The sequence below is a fragment of the Mesoplodon densirostris genome, chromosome 3 (genome assembly GCF_025265405.1).
Source record: "Mesoplodon densirostris isolate mMesDen1 chromosome 3, mMesDen1 primary haplotype, whole genome shotgun sequence".
In the NCBI taxonomy this organism is placed as follows: domain Eukaryota; kingdom Metazoa; phylum Chordata; class Mammalia; order Artiodactyla; family Ziphiidae; genus Mesoplodon; species Mesoplodon densirostris.
In genome coordinates this window covers 169,228,043-169,252,021 of record NC_082663.1, presented here as the reverse complement: position 1 = coordinate 169,252,021, position 23,979 = coordinate 169,228,043, and positions in this window count along the sequence as shown.

Sequence of the window (23,979 nt, the reverse complement as noted above, 5' to 3'; positions counted from 1 at the left end):
ATTCTATCTTTTCTACTTCATATTATATATGGTTTCTTGAATATAAAAGGAAACAAAACAATAATAAAAACATGAGTTACATGAAAAGTAGTGGCATTTTCTAAGTGTCCATTTTATATACATAGGCTTTGAACGAGGAGCCTGACAAAGTTGAGAAACAGAAAGAAAAATTAAAGATTCAACCATTTTCTCCCACGTAAATTAGTTATCCTAAAGTCAAAATATATCACTGGAGACTTTTTTACTTTTCATTTCAATATATTGCATGATGCTTTAAAGTATAAAACCTAGCTGACTCTATAGGTCATGTTAATTGACCCTTCTGTGGTTTCAAGTTCTAATATAGAGTAAGTTTAAAAACAAAGAGTCTGAAGAAATCTGACAGTGATCATACATGTAAGAAATTATATACTAGTTTTGCATCATTCAGCCATCCACTAGACAGCAGCAAGAGATTTGAACAAGAGAACAATCTTTCTTAGAAAAGTTAATTTGAACATTTGATATAAGTAATTACCTCTCTGGAATTATTAAATTGTTAAAAAATTATTTACTGGCAATCTACTCCTGGTTCCTTACCCTGAATTCAGAGGGGGGATTAATTTAGTATAAATGCAGAAAACGTTTTCATAAGGACTAGCAACTATGAAACTATGTACATAGTGTTTCTTTTTTTTCCAATCTTTAGTTACAAGTAAAGAAATGGATAATTAATGTCTGTAGTATTAGGAAGGGGAAATGTTGGCAGGTTAAGTATAAGAAGTGTGTTTTTTCATTACACAGTGGCAAGCTTTAATATAAGTAAGTAGATAAAGAAATCAATTCCAAGGAGACTCTTCTGGAGTCCCCACATTAAGAAGAAAATGCTGGATTTTTTGTATCAGCTTGTATTCTGGCAATTAAGTAATAGGACTGCGTCCTGCTGTTTATATAACAACTCAAAAATGGTGTCTGTTTAACTGTCAGGTTGTTCATTATCCCTTGTATATGGTATGGCTGAGAAGGCTGGAGAATCTAAATGCATTGCTCTAATAGGAAACACTTTTGATATCACTGTCATTTGATTGCTGCCACCTGAGAGAAGACAATTAAGTAATTTGGGGACATTTTCCAGAGCTGTAAAAATGGACAAGATGTGCTGTTAAGCCATCCAAATGGAACCTGACACTTGATCAACAATTTTGCTGAGGAGGGGAGAATAAAAATCACCAATATGAAAGGAAAAGCTCGATGTCTGAAGGCTATGGAGAGTTTTATTCTCTCCTGAGAGTAAGAGATGAAGATGGGACTGCAGGTTGGCTAGTCAGCTCTACAAAAAAAAATTCAAATCCTTCCATTGTTTCTTCTTTCTAAAAAACAAAAAAAGAATTATAAAAACAGAACAAACAGAACAGAAGGAACAGAAGGGAAAATAGAGAAATGTTTTAGAAGTGGGAAACAGGAAACACAGTATTTTCAATAGCGTGAATCAAGACAAGTCAACTGGTAGTGTTAAATAACAAAGAAAAAATTCACACCCTTTATTTCCTGAGGAATATGCATAAAACTCTGTATTTGATAAATAAGAATCTATGTTAAAATATATGAAATATTCTTTAGAAATCACATTCTGTCCACAGAATTGCTGCCTCCTCTGACACATGAGTACTTTGTACATACACATAAAAAGGAATTTTTTTCCTAGTTGAGTTATTTTCATTGTGATGTGAGATAAGACATCTACATGGATTCTGATGTATTGAATAGATTTTGAAAATAGAAAAAAAATTTCAGGATGACATCAACTGAATATTTAAAAGAGATAGAGGAAATACCAAGCTTTTGCCTGATTCTACAAGATTCAATTATTAAGGAGATATTTAACACCTATAATTTGCTAGTTTTATAGGAATAAACAAAATTATGAGAAATGACAACTTTCCTAGTCTGGTCTTAAATCAGAAAATGAACTAAAAAAATCCTCACAAACTCTGAATTTCCATTACTTTGGTCAGAGTAATATGAAGAAGACTGCATGAAATCTAAAATGGAATTGGATTGGGGAAAGATTATTGCTTTTAACCGAGTCAAAAATCTGAATTTGATTTAAGTTTTGGACAAAGTGAAAAAATTACAAATACATTGTAACATCCTTTCTCATGCTAATATTATATAATATACAGAAGATAAACACATTTGTTAATGTAACCGTTTCCTGCAGTGTGTACTTCCTGGTTTCAAAACCACGGTTTCTAATATGGTAACTTATTTCTGTCTAGCAGGTATCACTTAATAACATTGAACATAACAGAAGACCAGGGGTCAAAGAAGCTTATGAACTCACTCCTTCCTCCCAAATGCCCTCATCCTAGCATCAGCTCTTCCCTTGAAAAACAAAACAAAACAAAACACAAAACAACTAAAGCTTTTGACTTAAAGTAGATGAAAATACCTAAAGGTGTTTTTTCCCCCTGGTAACTAAAGCATATTTTAAAAATAAGGGAGAGAAAAGCTCCGAAGTCTAAATTAAAGCAAAATATTAGCTCATGGTGCTCTCTCCCTCTCTTTCCGTTTCCCTCTATCCTCTCTCTCTCCATAGACAGATAGATAACAAACATACACACACACACACACACACACACACACACAAATATCTATATTTATATATACACATACACACATTTTCACTTGAAAGACTGTAATTCAATACATAATGGGAAAAATCTAACAATGACAATAATCAAGCTTGAAAAAATTCAGATAAATTGTTTTAGTGATCAATATTAAATATTACAATGGATCAAGAACCCAAAATACAAGCAAAAAATATTTAAGCAACAGTTATCATAGTTAAGTAAACAGTAAAAACATTCAAAGAAAAGGTAGGATTAAATAATCAAGATATTAAAAACTATAAAAATGAGAATATATATATACATTTATAAGAATGCATATATGCTTATATGTTATATAGGCAAATATTTAGTTATTTATATACACATACATGTGCATATTTTATCTGAGACTATTTCTTTGTGTATTTATTTTACGTAATTCTATATTTGCATTAAAATCCCAAAATTTTTAGTGACTTTAATTATTCTACACTTATATATATGCTTATGTATTTTATTTACGTATAGACTGATAATATAGGAAATACTGGCAATTTCAGACCATTTTTACAACTCTAAATATATATATGTGTGTATATATATATATACACACATATATATATATGAATGTATATGAATGTCACTAAAGTAATGTTAAAAATCTAAAAACAAAAAAAGATTAATTAGATCATGCTGGCGCAATATAATGGTTATTTCCCTATAAAATTATGAGTTATTTTGTGTACATGTTTATTTTTTGTTAAGGGTATATTTGTTTAAGACCAGCTTTTTAGAACAGTTTTAGGTTCACAGCAACATTGAAAGGAAGGTACAGATTTTTAACATATAACCCATTCCCTTTCACAGGCATGGCCTCCTCCATTATCAGCATCCCCCACTAGAGGGTTACACTTGTAACAATGGATGAGCCTACACGACACCCAAAATTATAATCACTCAAAGTTCATAGTTTACATTATGGTTCACTCTTGACGCTGTACATTCTATGGGTTTAGGCAAATGTATAAGAACGTGTTATCTATCATTAGGGTATCATACAGAGTATTTTCACTGCCCTAAAACCCCTCTGTGCTTAGCCTATTCATCCCTCGCTGTAAAGCTGCTATAAACGTCCATGTGTAGGTTTTTGTAAGGACTTGTCTTTTTTTTTTTTTTGCGGTACGCGGGACTCTCACTGTTGTGGCCTCTCCCGTTGCGGAGCACAGGCTCCGGACGCGCAGGCTCAGCGGCCATGGCTCACGGGCCCAGCCGCTCCGCGGCATGTGGGATCCTCCTGGACCCGGGCACGAACCCGTGTCCCCTGCATCGGCAGGCAGACTCTCAAGCACTGCGCCACCAGGGAAGCCCAGGACTTAAGTCTTTGACATAAATTTTCAACTCCTGTGGGTAAATACCAAGGAGTGTGATTGCTGTATTGTATGATGAGTATGTTTAATTTTTTAAGAGTCTGCCAAACTGTCTTCAAAGTGGCCCTGCCGTTTTACATTCCAGCCAGTAATGAATGGGAGTTCTTGTAGATCCACATCCTCACCAGCATTGGTGTTGCCAGTGTTTCAGATTTTGACCATTTTAATAGGTGTGTAGTGTATCTCGTTTTAATTTGTAATTCCCTGGTGACGTATGATGTGGAGTATCTTAATATGCTTATTTGCCATTGGTATATTCTATATCTCTTTGGTGAGGTGTCTGCTAAGGTCTTTGGCCCTTTGTTAATCAGGTTATTTTTTTATTGTTGAATTTTAAAAATAAGGGAGTTATTTGTATATTTTGGATGTCAGTCTTTTATCAGATGTGTCTTTTGCAAATATTTTCTCCCAGTCTGTGGCTCATTTTCTCATTTTTTGACATTGTCTTTCACAGAGCAGAAGTTTTTAAAATTTTAATGAAGTCCAACTTATCAACTATTTCTTTCATGGATCATGTCTTTGTGTTATATCTAAAAAGTCATTATCATACCCAAGGTCTCCTAGGTTTTCTCCTATGTTAGCTTCTAGGAGTTTTATAGTTTTGTGTTTTACATTTGAGACTGTGATCCATTTTAAGATCATTTTTGTACATATTTACTCTTCATTAGTTTTACCTTCTTCATTCTAGCTTCCTTCAGTGATCAATATTCTTCTGCTTGAACAACTCCATTCAGAATATCCTTTAGTACAAACCTGATGGTGATGAATTCTGCTAGGTTTTCCTTTTTTTAATTTAAATACTTTGTTTTTGTTTGAGAATATCTTTATTTCACTTTCATTCTCTATAGATATTTTGCTGGATGTAGAATTCTGGATAAGCAGAGTTTTGTTTTATTTTTCATATTTTTGAAGATTAGCATTCCATTGTTTTCCAGCTTTTGTTTTTTTCTAAGTCAATTTCAGTCTAAATTTCAGTCCTTTGAAGATACTCTGTCATTTGTCCCTGGCTGCTTTTAAGACCTTGGTCCATTTTGAATTAATTTTTGTGAAGGGTATAGCTCTGTGTCTAGATTCCTTTTTTTTTTTTTTTGGTATGTGGATGTCCAGTTATCTAGCATCATTTTTTATGTTTATTTTTCTCTTAAAGTATAGGCAAAAAATTAGGTGAAACCTATCTGTCAGATATTCACAGAAATCTATTTAAAAATTTTTCCTTTCCAAACAAATAACAAAATCATTGCAAACTGGCTTAATGAAACAGAGAATTTATTTGCTTACATAACTGTAAGGCATGTTTGGTTTCAGATAAGGATAAATTCAGGGTCTCAGTGTATGTCACCAGGTTCTTTCCTGTGTTTGTTTTAAATTCTGTAAGCATTTAATTTTTAGAGAAGCTCACTCTGTAGTACAGTAAGGAAACTGACTTACAGCCTCAAAACTCTTACTCAACAATTCAAATTGGAATTTTGGGACTAAATTTGATTGGCCCAATTAGAATCATTTGCCACATTCAGGGGTATGCAAGGCAGTGATTGGTATAGGCCCAGGTCACATGCTTGCCCCTTGATCTTGGGGTTGATTTAGCCTTACCTACATTATTTGGGCTTGCAGTAGGAGGAATGATGCCCTGAGGGAAATTTATAATAATGTTACAGAATTTTGGAAATGAATCTAGGAAAAAAGTATAAACAGTAAAGTCAAGTATATGATGGTAAATTTGTGTGTATTCATGAATGAGCATGTGTGAATGCTCAGCAGGATAAGGAAGAATAAAAACTTCAGGCCTGGGCTTCCCTGGTGGCGCAGTTGTTGAGAGTTCGCCTGCCGATGCAGGGGACACGGGTTCGTGCCCCGATCCCGGAAGATCCCACATGCCGTGGAGCGGCTGGGCCCGCGAGCCATGGCCGCGGAGCCTGTGTGTCCGGAGCCTGTGCTCCGCAACGGGAGAGGCCACAGCAGTGAGAGGCCCGCGTACAGCAAAAAAAAAAAAAAAAAAAAAAAAAAAACTTCAGGCTTCCCTGGTGGCACAGTGGTTAAGAATCCACCTGCCGACACAGGGGACACGGGTTCGATACTCAGTCTGGGAAAATCCCACATGCTGCGGAGCAACTAAGCCTGTGCGCCATAACTACTGAGCCTGTGCTCTAGAGCCCGCGAGCCACAGCTACTGAGCCCGTGTGGCACAACTGCTGAAGCCCACGTGCCTAGAGCTTGTGCTCCACAGCAAGAGAAGCCACCACAATGAGAAGCCTGCACACCTCAACGAAGAGTAGCCCCTGCTCTCCGCAACTAGAGAAAGCCCACACGCAGCAACAAAGACCCAACATAGCCAAAGATAAACAAATAAAATAAATTTATTAAAAAAAAGAATGAAAAATTAGCCATATTCGTATCAATATTTTTATCATGCCACGTTCTTACTTTACTAAAATTTATAAATTTGTTTTTGCCGTCTTAAGTTATCACGAGTAAGCTTGTCTTTTGAGGAAAGCTGAGATTTTTTATAAGCTCTGGGAATGTCTAGCCTTTAGTTGTGAGTGGTATTATGCTTTGCTCTCCTCATTTAAAGGTTTCATACCAGTTTATTCTTACGCAGCCTCATTCTTTTCAGATTACTTTATTTTTTAAAAAACATACTTTCTGCTTTCTTCAGACAGCCATTGCATTCTGACACCACCTTACGCTGTTCAAGAACTTGTCTTTACTGAATTAGTATTGATTTTAAAAGAGAATGTTCTTAGAAGAAAACCAAAGAAAGCCTTTGGTTTAATTAACATACAGTGATCAGTGTTCCAAGAGAGAATGCTTTCAGTAAAATGTTGCTGAATGTACTTAAGAAGCCAAGATAATGCTGTAAATGACTGAAACCTTAATGTACTATTGCCATGTTGATCATGGTTTGCCCTATTCCATATGATTGTACAGCTTTTGGATGGCCACACACAGGTAGATAGTGATGTTTCTGTGTGCCTATCCCACTTTTATTACCATACCCAAGATTTTTCTGGTTTATGCAGTATTCCGAGAGTATCCAGAATGGCATTCCAGTGCTTTACCTTTTAAATTAGTAAATAGAAAGTTGAGTTCACTATCACTTTCAAAATAAATGATTTATTTACAAAATTTGGTACATTAACTATAGTAACAAATTTCTTAGTGCACATTTCACTATCTGGTGTGACCGTTGCATGCCCAATTTTGCTTTAATAGAGTTTTTATCCATGACACATCTCTTTGCTGAAATTTCTGATAGATTGTACATAACTAAAGGGAAACCAAGATGGTTTTATGAAAAAATTCTCTGGGCTAACATGTCACTCATGGAATAACAACCTAGAGTGGATGACAGTTCTCACACCAGCTGCTTGACATCTGAACAGCTGCCAATGCCCTAGGAAATGTCACACCATCAGATATAGACTCTGAGTGTGTGAGCAGCAAAAATGTATCTGGTAGAGGCCAGCACCCCAGGCCATGACTAACACCCCAGGCCCCATCATCCCATAAGCTTGAAGCTGGGGTTGAGCTGTCAGTTTAATAAATGAATAGCCTCTTTGTTTTGATCAGTATTGTCAAGGCTTATTTCAAAAAAGGACTCTGATTCCTCTCACAGTCTAGCCCAGCCAAAGTCAATTGGTACAATTTCAAGGTGAATTTATTCACTCTTTATAAAGTTCTGTGCGCGAATATATCAAGACAGTTGAATAAATTGAAATAAATAGACTTGGAGTTACATATTCTCCCAGTAATTGAAATAGTTTCCCCCCCCAATATATTTATAGTAATAATTCTACCTTTATGAAACCTAGCCTAGCTACAGAAAGGAAAGCACAGAATTACCATTTTGATAACGTATTTGGAAAATGCAACTGGGGCTAATATGTTGATAAGGGCACCTGAAAGTTGTCCTTGCCTTTAACCATTCCCTGTTAAACTTTGAGTAAAGCACTAGCTTTACCACTTGATAAGGATGCCTGATTAGCCTGCATTGATGTGCAAATATTTGCCTTGAATTTAGTCATTTCTAAATAGAAATGCACAAACACTAGCTCTTTCTGTCTGTTTTACAGTACTTTGGATTTGAGTTGCATATACACTGAACTACAAAACAGCATCAGTGGTGATGTCCGTCTGAAATGAGCAAATCTAGTTAATTTGATGTAGAGAATTAATTTAACATATGTCACCTCACCTGTCATCATTGCAATTTTTAACAATATACGATAGTTTTAACTTACAGCTTCAAAGCTCTTTTTTTTTTTTTTTAATTTTGCAAACGGGCAGAAGCTAGATCATAGTCAGAAAGGGTCACTGTAACAGAAAGGTCTCCTGATTATAGTAGAAAAACCTCCCCAACTTTATCTGAGTGTGATGGAGAAAGAATTAATCTCACCCACTTACAGCATGCTGTTCTGAAAAGGATTTTCAAAGCAAAAAATATCTTATCTGAAAATATGGTTCCCCTTAAACCATCAGTAAGCCTTGGGAAATGCTGCATTCTGAGGTTTGGGAAGGAAAATGCTTTGACTTGATAATGAAGGACACCTGGGAGTGATTGGCGTTTGCTAACAGAAAGTCAAATAATTGAGGTATAATGGTAGGAAAGGGTTTAGGGAACAACTTAGTCCAATGCTAATCCTTTGAAAACTTGAAGCGATGTCTATGATTTCTTTTTTCCCTCTGACAAGCAACCTATAAAAATGATCAAACTGATCAACTGAGAATGCCGTTTCCCTTCCTTTATCTTTTTTAATCTCGCTCTTTTAAAGCAAATTGAAGCTCCTTCTCCTATCCATCAGTGTGCATATAAGCTCTGATGTGTGACCCATGGGCAAATAAGCATTTCTTAGCCACTCTCTGGAACATTATTATTTCATGAAACATAAACAATAAATGTGAGAGTCACATTCAGGCTGAGGAGATGTATGGCTTGAATAATATAGATTTCAAAAGAATATTTTTACCTCTGGGTCATTTAAAATATGTATATAACCAAGTTGCTATTGATTAAAAGTCTTCTTTCAAAGCTCTTCCAGAATAACTGAAATAAATGTGCTGAAAATCTCAACTCTGATTTTAGTAGATGGATATCTACACACTTATAACACATTATCAGAGCAGTACCTTTAATGATAGTGAACAGATATCACACCTATTTCAGAGTTCGAGCTCACCTTAAACAGAAGGGAGCCTGTGGGGCCTGAAAGGAATAGCCATGCTTGCTGCTTCGGAAATAAAAGTTCTCCTCTTGGTTTAAACTGCTTATTGATCATCAGTACTTTAATAAGGGAGATGCTGTTAAGGAAGACATGACTGTTAAACTCTGAGAACTAATTTAGAACTTGAAAATGGCAGTCATCTTCCATTTTTAGAGGCTGAGTTGTGTCCGAACACAAAATGACCCCTTGAATAAACAATTAGAATAGTATTACCTCAGGAGACCATGTCTGAAAACATACAGAAGTTTCTCATTACCCATGCTTCTTGTCTTATATCTTAACCTGAGAATAAGTAGTTATTCTTTTCAAGGAATGTTTTAGAGAGTGTTCATATAGGGATTTTGTTCCTTTCCTTTCCAGACAAAGGACTTTGAGCAATCTGTGTCCTGATGCTGTTGATAATCTAATTTCTCTGTAATGTTGATGGAAGCATCTACTCTGCCCATTACTTGAAGCTCCACAAAGAACCTCTAGAACAGCAGTCAGCAAACATTTTCTATAAAGGACCAGATGATAAATATTTTAGGATTTGTGATCTCTGTTGCAGTCATTCAACTCTGCTGTTGTAATGTGACAGCTGTCATATACAGTATTTAAATAAATGTGGTTGTGTTCTATTAAAATATTATTTACAGAAATAGGTGGTGGGCTGGATTTGGCATCTGGCCTGTAGTTAACCATCTTCTGCTCCAGAATAAGAAACATCTAACTAGTGAGAATCTATTGTTCTGATTCACATCAATACATTAATACAGACTATTGTTATCATCTATTGGAGCTGAGATAATCCCTGATGAAGATTTGTACTAACCTCTTAAGCAATTCAACCTCTCTATTAATCTGATTAATCTACTCTTACAGTTGCACAACAGAATAGCAGTCATATGTTAGACCTTAATGTTTAGCTACATGTTGCAATATAATTAAGGTTCTCTAATTTTTATAGTGGATTTACTATGGGCTAGATGGTAGAGATTACAGTACTCTCTCTCAGGCAGCAGAATAAAATCAAATAAACCACCAAATAAAGTATTTACATTTGTGATGAGTATTTTATAGGAAGGAAAAACTAGAGTGTTGAGTTTGAGAATAATGGTGGTGGGGATTCTATTTTATATTTAGTGGTTTAGGAACCTCTTAACATGTTTCTCTTTATTAGTTAGGAATAAGTGTATATCAGAGTGGGGCCCTGCCTGGACATGAGTTCAGTGGCAAGAATAGATAAGTAAATTAAGATATTTTAAAAAGATAACTAATTTCCTGAATAGGTAAATATAAAATTCAAAAGGCACAAAAAATAAGTAGTAAAAGTAAATTTTCTTCCCCACATGCCCCAAACTATGCAATCTCCCTCTCCAGATGCAGTACTGTTACCAGTTTTTTTATTCATTATATGAATTAATTTAGGTTCTAGAAGATACGACTTGAAAAAGAGATATACCAATTTCCTGCCTTTAGTATACATTGATATATCAGTGTCAGGGAAGGGGACATTTCCTGTTCTGCCCCTCTTGAATTCTAATTGGTTGGACTAATAATAAAATTGACACAAGACAGATTATCAGGAGAAAAAAATAACAAATTTTAATTTGCACACACAGAGGTCTCATAGAAATGGGACTAAAAAGTAGCCAAAGCAAGCAACTTTTATACTTTTTAGACAAAGAAACAATAAATTTATGAGGAGTTGACAGGACAAAGAAATTTAGGCTTTGGGTGCTTCGTGAAGATTCTAAATAGAGTTTGGGCTTGAGGTAGTAAATTAAAGAAATAACAAGGTTTGATAATATAGGCTTCTTAGCTCAGAATTCCCTATCTCTGGCCATAAGGGTGCTTTCCTACCTCCAAGTGCAGGGGGTGCACCTTTAACTTGGGAGATTTATTTCCTGCTTTCAGGGAGATAGAGAGGAGAGTCAAAGTGCCCCTCTTGCATCAGCTGTCTCTTAAGTAACTTTAACTGAAAATAATCAATATGCCTTTTCTTGGCCTCCCCTGGTCCCCAGCAAACATATACAAGCTCACTAGTACATTTAGAGCTTAAATATTTCTAATGGTTTGCTGTTATACAGAGCTACAGTGAAAATACACATACTTAAAACTGTGTGAGATAATCTGTTAGGAGGCAATCCTCTATGGGTCTGTCACTTTTCTGCATATCTTGTGAGCAGAGGCACTAGCTGCCTTTTTATTCTGGATTATTTTGTCAAGGAGGTTTGTGTGGCAACTAGCCATGGAAAATGGAGGTGGTGTTTCCCTCTGGAAGGAAAGGAGGTGTACTTATTGGTCAGCATAGAAGATTCAGGTTCAGGTTCCTAACTTCAGGGGTTCTTCAGCTGTGATGCAAACCCATAGCATATGCAGCATCCACCTGAGCCCCACCGAGTTACCCTTGTGGGACTTGAAGGGACAAGGGGCACTGATGAAAACATGCAGCTCAGGCTGCTACTATCCCATGATAAAGTGATAAAGTGCTTCATTTCTGCCTCAGGAGTCTCCAGTCTTCTGCCAACATGCATGAAACTGTGGCAGGCTAATTATTATCTCAAAAATAGGGGAAAATCTCAGACTCTTCATAGTTCATGATAATCTGTAGCATAAAGTACTAGAATTGGAACTGTGGGACCAAAGATTAAGTGAATTACAAATATATTTTAATAATTATAGTAACATCAACAGAAATGAAAGTGCCTTTTTCTCTTTCTGCAATCTCACTAACAAATTGTGTTACCCAACCTTTGATATTTGCCTATTTGCTAAGTGAAAATGGTATATTAATGTATTTTTAATTTGTATTTCACAATAAGCAAGTATATATATTAACCAAGTACTTAATAGCTGTTTATATATACTTTTCTGTGGAATTATCTATTTTTATCTTCCAATTTTTTTCTTTTTTAGAAACTGATTATTTAGAGCTCTGTAAATATTAAGAATTTAGGCTTTGGTTTATCACACATTACACAGATTTCCTTCCAATATTTGATTATCTCTTTTACTTTAAGATTTTTCTTATGAGTGAGAAAATTTGAAGTAGACAAATTTATCACTCTTCTCCTTAGGGCTTTATGTAATATTAAGCCTTTCTTACTCAGATTATATAAGAAGTTTTTATGTAAGATTATGCAAGTTTAGCTGCTCTTTGTACTTTTTTGAGTTTTATATTGTGCACTTAGATCTTTGATCCATCTGCAACATGTTTTCAAGTACAGATTAAGATATAGATCCACCTTATTTATTTTTCTGGATTGGGTTACTTTTGAAACAACCAATACCATGTTAGGAATCTTAATTGAGATTTGGAACAAAAAAAAGAATTTCCTCAAGAATCACTTAATCACACACTTGAGATAAACTATTAGCTGAATTTACTAAACCGTTAAATTAAACATTTCAATTAATTACCAACACACTATTGAATTGTAAAATTTACTTTGACCACCAGGCCTTCTTCACAGAGGGAGGGAATTGCTATATATTCTCTAGTGAGGTCATTTTTTAGGCCTGTTACTTTAATCATCTTTCTCTCCTTCCCTCCTTCTTTTCCTGTATCCCCCCTTCTCTTTCCCCTCACTTCCATCTCTTCTTTCCTCCTTTTCCTCCTCCCTCCCTCCCTCTCTCCCTTCCTTCCTTCTTTCCTTCCTTTTCATGAATCAGACAAATCTCCCTCAAAGACCAAATATTATTGTTTATTACAGTGCTATGCATATCTTATAAACTTCCCATTTTTTAATCTCTGAGATTCTTCTTCTCCTTCCTCTGTGTCTTTCCTTCTTCAGTTTTTCACTACATTCTCCTATTCATTGTTTCTTTTCTTTCTTGTGTTTTCTGCAGATGTCTACTCTATGCATAGCTCTTTACTGCTGCTGCTTTTTAGAAGACCTCTATCCCCTCCTGCTTTTTGGGCTCTTCTTACTCTCCTGGTTCATTCCCTAAATAACTCTTTCTCTAAAACTTTCTGGGTTATTGCCTAGGCAAAAAAAGACTACAAATAATCTTAAGTTTTATGTCTCTTATTTTTTGGGCTGGTTTTATTATTTAAAAAAAAATTGTGACTCAGTTGCCCTCATCATATGTAGTCATATTTATTTGGCAACCATGGAAAAGACTATGAAATTTTTGACTAAAAGGGAACTACTTCCAAATCTTTTGTCAGTTACTCTCTTTTTCTTACTCATCTCTGTACCAAATAGTCTACTTAAGTAATTTATATATATTTACTTAGATTATAATTACTTTTATTTATCCTGTTTCAGAAAAGCAATATAACCTTAACTCTAGATATGATTGCCTCTGGCACTTTTCCATCACTCTATTCACTTACGTCTGGTCTATGATTCTATAATTGTGCTTTTTATAATGATTCTTTAACTTATATTGTCCAAATGCATGGACTTTATTTCCATATACAAAGCAATTGTATTTCTCCTTATTCCTCTTTTTCTTCTTTTCTTCCTCCTCTTCTTGTTCTTTGATTTTCTTCTTCTTTCTTTATTTTTTTTATTTATTATTATTATTATTTTTTTTTGCGGTACTTGGGCCTCTCACTGTTGTGGCCTCTCCCGTTGCGGAGCACAGGCTCTGGACGCGCAGGCTCAGCGGCCATGGCTTATGGGCCCAGCCGCTCCGTGGCATGTGGGATCTTCCCAGACCGGGGCACGAACCCACGTCCCCTGCATCGGCAGGCAGACTCCCAACCACTGCGCCACCAGGGAAGCCCCGACTTTCTTCTTCTTATACTTAGTGAGTTAGAATGAGATTGCCTTAACACTGATAACTTAAATTTTATCCATTTGTTTAACTCTCTCTAACTCATTCCAAATCTGCACAGGAAGTTTCGGAACCCTGAGTTGTAGCCTTGGTTCCATGAGCTCTTATTCCTTCTGCTCCCACTAGGCGCTGTGCTATTTGATCATCACCTCACTGCAGCATCAACCCAATGCAGTCTTCTGCCATTACTCTGAGAGGTGTGATGATCTCTCTTGGTCTGGGTAATAGACTCTTATACTCCCTCCCTTGGAATAGGAAGCCCAACATTTCATTAGGCTCCACATCTCCCATCTTAGCTTATAGCCTCTGTTAGGGAAGGGGGGATTTCCCCCCACCCCTCCTGAGTTCTTTTGGCTGATCTAATAAATAAATTGACACAAGACAGATAAACAGGAGAAAAAAAAAACAATTTAATTCAATGCCTGGAAGTCTCCTAGAAATGGGACCCCTAAAATGGCCAAAGCAGCCTGTTTATATATCATTTTTAGAAAAACAAACAATTACTTGTGAAGACTTATCAAAGAGGCTTGTGCTTGGGATAGCAGACTTTACAGCTTTCTTAGCCTTGAATTACCTTTCCTGGCTTCCTTGAAACATCTTGCAACCCTCATGAGACAGCTTCCCCCCTTGTTTAAGGTGAATCCTATTATCTATAGTCTAAGAGTCCTACCTAATATAGGAATTTAAATTAATTATTAAAACATGATCACTGGATTCAGGAAAGCCATTACCTAGAAAGGTAAAGAAATGTTTAGTGCAAAGATATAGACCATATACAGACAACTGCAATTAGAAGGAGCTGAAAATCATTGAAATTTAAGAAGAGTTTCTCTAAGTGAAGAGGTCATTCCGGGAATGGGAAATATCAAGAACAGAAGCATGGAGTTTAAACAAAGCAAGAAGAGGAAGAAGCACTGTTTAACTGGAACGTGTATATGGATGGTGTGAGATGAACTTGAATATTTTATGAGGCACAAAGGAAGGCTTTAGAATCTGGCATTAGACTTGACAGCAGTGGGCCTTGCTGGGGGTGGTGCATTTTTCCCTTACTTGTTTTTAAACAGACAGTGATGGGATGAAGCATGCTCCTAGGAAGATGAGTCAGGTAAGAAAGTACCAGATTGATTAGAGAGCCTAGAGCCCAGATGGAAGAGATGGATTAGGAGGCTGTATCAATTAAGAGACATTTAGCTTTAGGTCACAGAAAAACAAACAAACTAACTTTACTGGCTTAAGAAAAGAGGGAGAGAGGGAGGGAGGGAGGAAGAGAGGGAAGAAAGGCAGGGGTGGTGGGGGGAGAGAGAGAGAGAGAACAACTTGAATTTATCAGGTCACGTAACTAAAACAGCCACAGGTAGAGCTGAAATTAGAAAATGACAGCTTTGGGGGCTCAAATGATGTCATTAGGGCTAAGTTTTCTCTGGCATCTGTCTCACCTTATGCTGGCCTAACCTTAGAGCTCCACATCTGCCAGTTCCAGACTCTCCTGTCTGGATGCAGAGATGCCTAAAGGAGCTCCGACATCAATTTCTCTGAGGTTCATGTCTAGCAGAAATGACTGGACACCTTTCTAGACTCATCCCCAAATTACTGGACTTTATTCTTATTGGCCAGCATAGATCATGGGCTCATCCCAGGATATCCACTTTGGTCAGGAAGATACACTGCTTTGACTGGTTATATTTGGATCAAGTATTGACCCACATGACATAGAAAGATATAATGTTTAACTTTGATTTATTGTTCAGTGCTAGTTAGTTTATTCCAAGGCCACTTTTCATAAACGATTTCATGTTTTGTGATGAGGGAAGCAATACCATTTGTAAGACGGAAATAATAATTTACTGAGTTTTCAGTCACAAAAGTATATTTAAAACACATTATGTCAGGCTTAAGATTTTTAGTATAGTTTTACTTTATTAAGTATTCCAGAACACACTGCATATGACAGATTTCTTCCTACTGCAAACTTTCACAGCGTAACCCCTTGAAATACGGAGTTTATAATGGAAATACTGATGCTACCTTAACTCTGCTAAAGTGAACTGTGCTGCTGTGATAAGAGGAAAATGTATGTTTGCATTTGGAAGACTCATCATCTTTCCAAATCATGATTAGTAGGTGGCAGGACAATAGAACACTGAACTGTATGCAAAGATAGGCCAGATTTGAAATATGAATCTCTTGCCAGTGCAAGAGATGAAGATGGCAGTTGTAGTCTCTTCAGATTCATAATTTACTAAGTTGTAGGTGGGTTAGCAGTGATTGATCATCCCTGGGCAGGGTGTTAGCAGTTTTAAAATCATTTTATTGCATTACGCAAATACGAAATTTAAAAGTTTTAGGCTGTCCTTATCTCTATCGTAAGCAACTCTTGGGTACAAGCTTACCTCTAGAAACTAAATGTACATAGGGTATGCTTATTTCAGTATATCTCTCTCTCTACTGTAGCTTATCATTTTGTATATTACATATTACACAGTGGATTGTTTATGGTATGAAAAGTATTCCGTTATTGTGAGGACATAAAACACTTGCTACAGAAAGAAGTATGGCAAAGAACTATAGGTTTTGCTACCAAATAGTGAAATGAAATTTGTCACTGCCTCTGTAGTCAACTAAGAACGTTTGGAGATGAAATTATTCAGGGTATAGTACCAGAGGCACAAAGGCAGAACTTGCTACCTATTAAAAAATAAGAAACTGTTGTGTTCTATCATACCAAGGGATGTTTTCCATTCAGAACCATCAAGGAAAGGCATGAAGACAGCTGAACAATGTAGATAAAGGGGTTCTCAGTGATGGCTTTGTGTAGGCTTCTGCTTTATTGTCAACTATAAAAAGCATTGTCAAATTGGTATGGCTTAGGGCATAGCAGAGGGAGTGTCCTTGGAAATATCAAAGGACATTTCCTTTTACTTAGAAGCCTCTCTTTCTTACCATATCTCGGATTCGTTTGCAATTGCAATTCTTAAGTGTGATTGTGTGATGGATCAGAGTAGTGGTCTTAGCTCAGCCTATATCACTTTGAAAGCTTACATGAAGGATGTTACCAGTCACTGGGGAGGCTCCCTCCCCAAACCTCTACCCTTCTATAGCCACAGTCCCTAGGTATGTAGAGGAATGTAAATATAGGAAATAAAGATCAATTTGCTGTAGAAATTTAGAAAGTGTAATTATCCTCCTGGCATGTCTTCGTCCCATAGGAATCAAGTCGATATCCAAGATCAAGTCTGACTCAACAAAAGGGAGATTTTTACAAAGATTTGTGTGATTCAGAATTCAGTATTTGTGTATAAGATTGCTTCCTTCTTGACTTGACATGTGGCAGAACAGAGTGTCACATTACTTGGGATAGATTAAGGAACACATTTTATAAGGGGCAATTAACAAATCAGGAGTCTTCAAGAAGTGATTGCCCCCCCCCCCCCCCCCCCCCCCCCCCCGCCTCCAGTCTCTTTCATCTGCAAAGAGCTCATGAAAGGACAACAGTTCTCTTCTGGACAGGCCATGAAGGTAAATTCCAGAGAAAGATATTTGACCCCCGTTGTTTTTGCTTTTATTAGGGCAAACGTAAGAAGGGCTTGTCGGTGAGGGGACAAACAGATTATTTTGGGTGTCAGGCAGCCTGGGGTTGGAAACCAACTGATTATATGAGTTCCCTGGGGAAGTTTTAAGTTTTTCTGCTGGGAAGGAAGTTACTAGCTTCTGGGTATGGTGTGAGAGAAATTTCTGATCCTGGCAAAATGATTGTTCAGGCAATCCAGAGAGAGCATTTAAGGGTGTTTCAGGATATGCCACAAGAATAAATTCATAACTTCCCCCCGACTATCATCCTCCCAACACAACAAGTTGTCCCTCACATCTGTTTAACACTAGTGAGTAGGAGAAATTGGAAGAAGTCCAAACACAGTAATTTTTTCTTCTTTTTTTTAGTAACTTTTTCTTGTCTATTAATATTCCACATAGATCATGCCATACGTTGTAGCGACACCATACTCAACTTCAGAAGTCCTCAATTCTACATTTTGTTTGTATCCGAAGAGTGGGGAAAAAAAGCAATCTTTCCTGCTATTTATGGAGATGCTGTAACTGAGACCTAGTACTGAAGACTCTTTTTTTTTTTTGAAAAACAAAGGCATTCTAGGTCACCTGGGAAGAAAGGCACAAAGGAAAGTGATTATGCAAATGTAGGCACATCTGCAGCCATTCTGCCTTTCAGGCTCAGGCAGAAAATGGACAGATGTGAAAGACTGGAAGTTTTCTGTGAACTTCATTTCCTCTCTTCTACCAATTTCTCACTCACTGCTTCTGCTCTGGTCACACTGAGCTCCTTGGCATTCCTCAGACATACTAGTGCCTCAGATCCTTTGTTATTCCTCTTCTCTCACTCTCTCTGGCTAAAATGCTTTACCCACAGATATCATCATTGCTTCCTCCCTTATTTACTCATATCTCTGCTCAGAGTTCATCTTATCAATGAGGCTATACTACTGGTTAGCACAGGACAGAAAAAAAGTAATATCAGTGCTTCAAGTTTAGAAAACTGATAGGATAGTAATGAAAGTTATCATTAACACAACAGATAAGAAGATTAATAAGGTTCAAAGGAAACAATTAGATTTGGGGACAAACTGAGTTTTAGGATAACCCTGTAAACAGCAGGAAATCTAGGTGGGGAGCATAAGAGATCAGGGTGGGAGGTGTAGATTTGGAATTTGTCAGGGTAAAGAGGTGATTTAAAACCATTGAGATACCAGTGTAGAATGAAAGAGTTATGAGAGCCAAAAACAAACCCTCAGGAAAACAAACATCTAGTGGGTATAACTTGAAAGAATGTAGAACAACAGAAGAGAAAAGGAAATTAACGCACAGAGAAGGAACATTGATATCCTGGAGACGAAAGTAAAGAGGAAGAAATTTCCCTCTATCCTTATGGGTTCTTCTGCCTGGTCTAATAATTAAATTGGCATGAGACAGATTAACAGGAAGAAATCAAACAAAGACTTAATAACATGTATATGAGGGAGAGACCCAGGAGAAATGAGTAACTCTCCAAAATGGCTAAAACCCTCACCTTAAATATCATCTTCAGCTAAAGACAAAAGAAGATGTTAGGGGTAGTGGTTTGAGATTTTAAAGGGGAGGAAGGCAATTCACAGGGAGGTGGAAAACAGATATTTGGTAAACAGATGTTTGCTGGGCCCCGGCAGACAGTGGGACACAGAGTGGACTCTGATCTCTGAATTTTTCCCCACCACACATATCCCATATTCTTTGCAGACATCTTTGGTAATAGATCTATTCCTGTACCAGGCCTGGTATCTAAATTCTTCAGGTGGGAAGGGGGAAGATCAGAGTTTCTTCCTGAGTCTTTTGAACCTTGATTGTTTTTCAGCTCCAAATAATTTGCATGCCAGAGACATTTCGGGGGAGCTAATTTTGTTCCCCTGCAGAGTGTAGCTACAAAAGATATCAGGCAGGAACCTTTCAAGAAGGAAGTGACAGTCAACAGTGTCAAACAATGGCTAAATACAAGTTCTTAGATTTATAAATTTGTCAGTTAATAAGAGAGAGTAAATTTAGTAGAAGAGTAGTTGACATCATCTCTTGACAGTGAAAGTTGTAGAAGTCCAAGTTGGAAAAATTTTCTATATCTGGAACTCAGCTGGAGCAAAGTTACAGGTAAGTTTGGGTATTCTAAATTTGGAGTGAGCCCACACAGGCAAGAAGTATACTTTTCTGTTACAACATTTATTTTATTTATTTATTTTTAATTTATTCAGTTTATTTTATTTTTGGCTGTGTTGCGTCTTCGTTGCTGTGCGCGGGCTTTCTCTAGTTGCGGCGAGCGGGGGCTACTCTTCATTGCGGTGTGCGGCCTTCTCATTGCAGTGTCTTTTCTTGTTGCTGAGCATGGGTTCTGGGTGCCTGGGCTTCAGTAGTTGTGGTGTGCGGGCTCAGTAGTTGTGGCTCACGGGCTCTAGAGTGCAGGCTCAGTGGTTGTGGCACACGGGCTTAGTTGCTCTGCGGCATGTGGGATCTTCCCATACCAGGGCTTGAACTCGTGTCCCCTGCATTGGCAGGCGGATTCTTAACCACTGTGCCACCTGGGAAGCCCCTCTGTTGCAGCATTTAAATGAGGAAAAAAAAAAAAAGTGCTAGAGTTGACAAGATAGAAATTCAGTATTTTAGATACCTAAGGACATTTTTCAGGGTAATTAGATCATCTTATTATATTACCGGAATCTATGTGGAATAGAGTCTCTGTAGTGAATAAGTTAAAACAAACAAACAAAATAAACCTCTGTCTCCTATTATTAAAATTTTAAATATAATCCCATAACTAATAATAATAGTTATTATATACATATATATATATATATATATATATATATATATATATATATATATATAACCTTTTATCAACTGCTTAGCATGTGCTAGGCCCTTTAAAATTTTAGTTGCATTATTTCATTTGATATATTCAAATCAAACCTATGTATCCCAAGGTTAGAAATGAGAAAACTGAAGCACATATAAAATAACTTTTCTAAGGTCAATCCGCTAGCAAATGGCTGAGCAGGGATGATGTATCACACTTCTATCAAATTTGCCACACACACACACACACACACACACACACACACACACATATGCATGCGCCACGTGATACCCTGCTTCTGGTAAAGATTTAGGATTGTTTTAATGACTCAACCTTTTATTTGGTGAGAAACTCTTGCGTTATCCAAATTCTGCTACTTATTGGATAAATTTTATTTGCACACCAATCAGTTTGTTTCTAAGTTAATCTTTCTCATAGTATCTTTTTAAATGCAGATAGCCTTGAAATCTCTCCCTCAACGCTACAAATTCATTGGCTACATTTTCTTTCTTTCCAGTTATCTCAGGTGATGGCTTTATTTCAGGTTGTGGCTTTATTAAATATTTTGCTACTACACAATAGTGTCACTGTTTTTCCATCCTTCTACAGCAGTTTCCTTATCAATCTCCTAACTTCTTATAATAATTTATAGTCACTTTGTGCCTCGTTTCAAAACCAATGCCATATGTGTTAGGGTTTTTTTTTTTCGCATAAATTTTTATATCATTCAACATTGCCACAACAGTGCTGGCTTAATCAACCAGCCCAGTATTCAGTGGCATACTTAGTCACTCATACATGTTTGGGGTGACTGTGGGTTGGCTGATCCAGGTTGCAATTACCTGGAGTTGGCTCTAATTACACATTGCGTCTAAGTTTCTCATTTTCCCTGGATGAACAAGCTAACTGGGACATCTTCCAGTAATGTTAGGAGAGCAAAGAGTAGACATGCTCAATCATAGAGGCACACCCTTTTGTATTATGTGTGCTAGTAGCCCACTGGCCAAAGAAATTCATATGGCCATGGCCAGAGTTAATAGGTAGATATACTTCATCCATCATGACACCAAGCCAATGGTACAAATGCATAGCATTACTATAGGAGACTGAAGAATTATGTCCCATATTTAACTTTCCATAATGAGATTTTACCAGTAATCCCATGGTTGATAAAGTAGACATGATAACCAATAACTCTCATGATTTTGACTATTGTTTTATCATATAAATTACTTCTGTAACTCTTGGGTATTCACTTTAGAAACTGAACTACGGAATATAAATTAGTCAAATTTATATCTCACTTGGTGAATTGAGGGTAGAACGTACAGATATAGTAATGATCGTTTTTAACAAAATAAATGTTTTGTTTTTTTGAGTTTACAAAATTTCTAGCATCTAAAGCAGTACACAGAACATACTTAAGGATTTATTAGCTTGAATCCTTAAACGTCATGTGTAACTTGTTTTCAATTAATGAAAACATCAAATAAACCCCATATAGGGATTTTTCATTATTTTCAATGTGAAAATTATATATTGTGTGGTAAATTAAATACAAACCAAACAAAAGGTAAAACTCTCCACTCCAAGTTCTACTTTCTTGTCACCTTCCACACTTTGCTGCTGGCTGTACTTTAGCACATTGGATTTTTAAGCACTGTAAAGACTTGTGTGCAAAAAAGAAGCATTGATTTTAAGCACTTTTTCTTAAACAAATGCTCTGCCCTTCAGAGATAGTGTTGTGAAATAAAATGTTCTGTCATCAGAAGGCTCAAACTTTTCAACCCCTGCTGCCTTCCTCTTTGCCTGAGTGGTTGCAGTATTTGCCTTGTGCTGCTGGAGGCTATCTTTGGTAACTTCCCTTAGTTAAGGCAGAACTCTTAGGTTCTTAAATCCTATGTCGCTAATTAATAACTGTGCTGCAGTAAAACTGAGATGTTCATTCCCCTGAAAAGGTAAAAGCTGATCTGAGTGAGCTGTGTCTAACTAATCCTTTGGTGTATTCCCTGCTTTTGTAGGATCACACTGTGACTCCCCAGCTTCAGGCTCAAAATAAACTCAAATCTGGTCTTCTCTCATTCAGGCACTTGCTAATTCAAATAGTTCTTTCTTTTTAGTTTGCATTCTCTTACCTACTTATCCTAAAATTTTGGCTTATAATATTATGAAAGATTTTTCTTCCTAGTTTTTGCGAGGCCCTAGAAGAATTCAGCTATTTTCTATGTCCTTTTATCAATATTTGCTTTGCTTCTTTACAAAGCACAGTAGAGTTGGAAAAGATGACTCCAGGAAGTCAGTATAAGGTTACTAGCCTTCCTGGCTACTGGATCCTTGAGTTCACAGTCAAGCTCTGGGGGTAGTAAGCCTCTCTTTACTGTTGGTCAGTAGGGAACATATTTGAGAAGGAGAACTGGGTGTAGATCAGGAAACACTGTGGACAAACTGCTACCTGCTTGTATTTCTGCATCTCTGTTGCATCGTGGCTGCTGCTTCATTTCTGCTTGGCAAGTTGATTGCAACTTTACTTTCATCCAGCTCAGATTTGGAATCATGTAGGGAAGGAGATTCTGGGAAATGTAGTTTCCAGTGTAACCACATTTACAGTAGAACAACCCTTAACCATTAAAGTAAACAGAGAAGTTTAGGTTAGGTGTTCAGAGACATGAACAAAATAGAAGAGGTGAAGATGACACTCTGCCAATAGTTGTAAAACAAAGCAGCATGACGGGAAATATTGTTTAGCATTATGTATTATAGATTCATAGGGGTATATAATGAATAATATATATAATTATCATATAATAGAATGTTATACACACTTCTAGAAAAAGGTGGTGACATAACAAAAATAAAGGCAAAAACTGCTGTAGTTTCCCCCTTCTCTTTTATAATATTATTTACATATGAGTCTATTTGATACTATATTATTATTGGATTATATAACATAGAATGCTACACGGTCTTTTGATACTTAGCTTATCTAAACAGTTTCTAACAACTGTATCTTATTTTTACTTTTGCTTTTACTTTTATTTTTTACTTTTCTGATCTGACTAGTCTTTGTTTCTAGTGACTCTTGCTTGAACTCTCTCCCAGGGTTTTTCCCAGGTCCCTGAGAGTAGGCCCAGGATTTTTCATCTGGATATTCTTAGTACATGGCTTGTTGATTGGCACATAAGGGATGTTTAGTACATATTTTTTTTGAAGTATAGTTGATTTATAATATTACTTTCAGGTATACAACATAGTGCTTCACAATTTTTAAACACTATATTCCATGTATGGTTATTTTAAAATATTGGCTATATTCCCTGTGTTATACTGTGTATCTGCGAAGCTTATTTATTTTATACATAGTATTTTATACCTCTTAACCCTCTACCCTTATCTTGCCCCTCCCTGCTTCCTTCTTTCCACTGGGAACCACTAGTTTGTGGTGTGAGTCAGTTTCTTTTTTGTTCCATCCGCTAGTCTTATTTTTTAGATATCACATATACGTGATATCATATAGTACTTGTCTTTCTCTGTCTGACTTTTTTCACTTAGCATAATACCCTGCAAGTCCATCCATGTTATTGCAAATG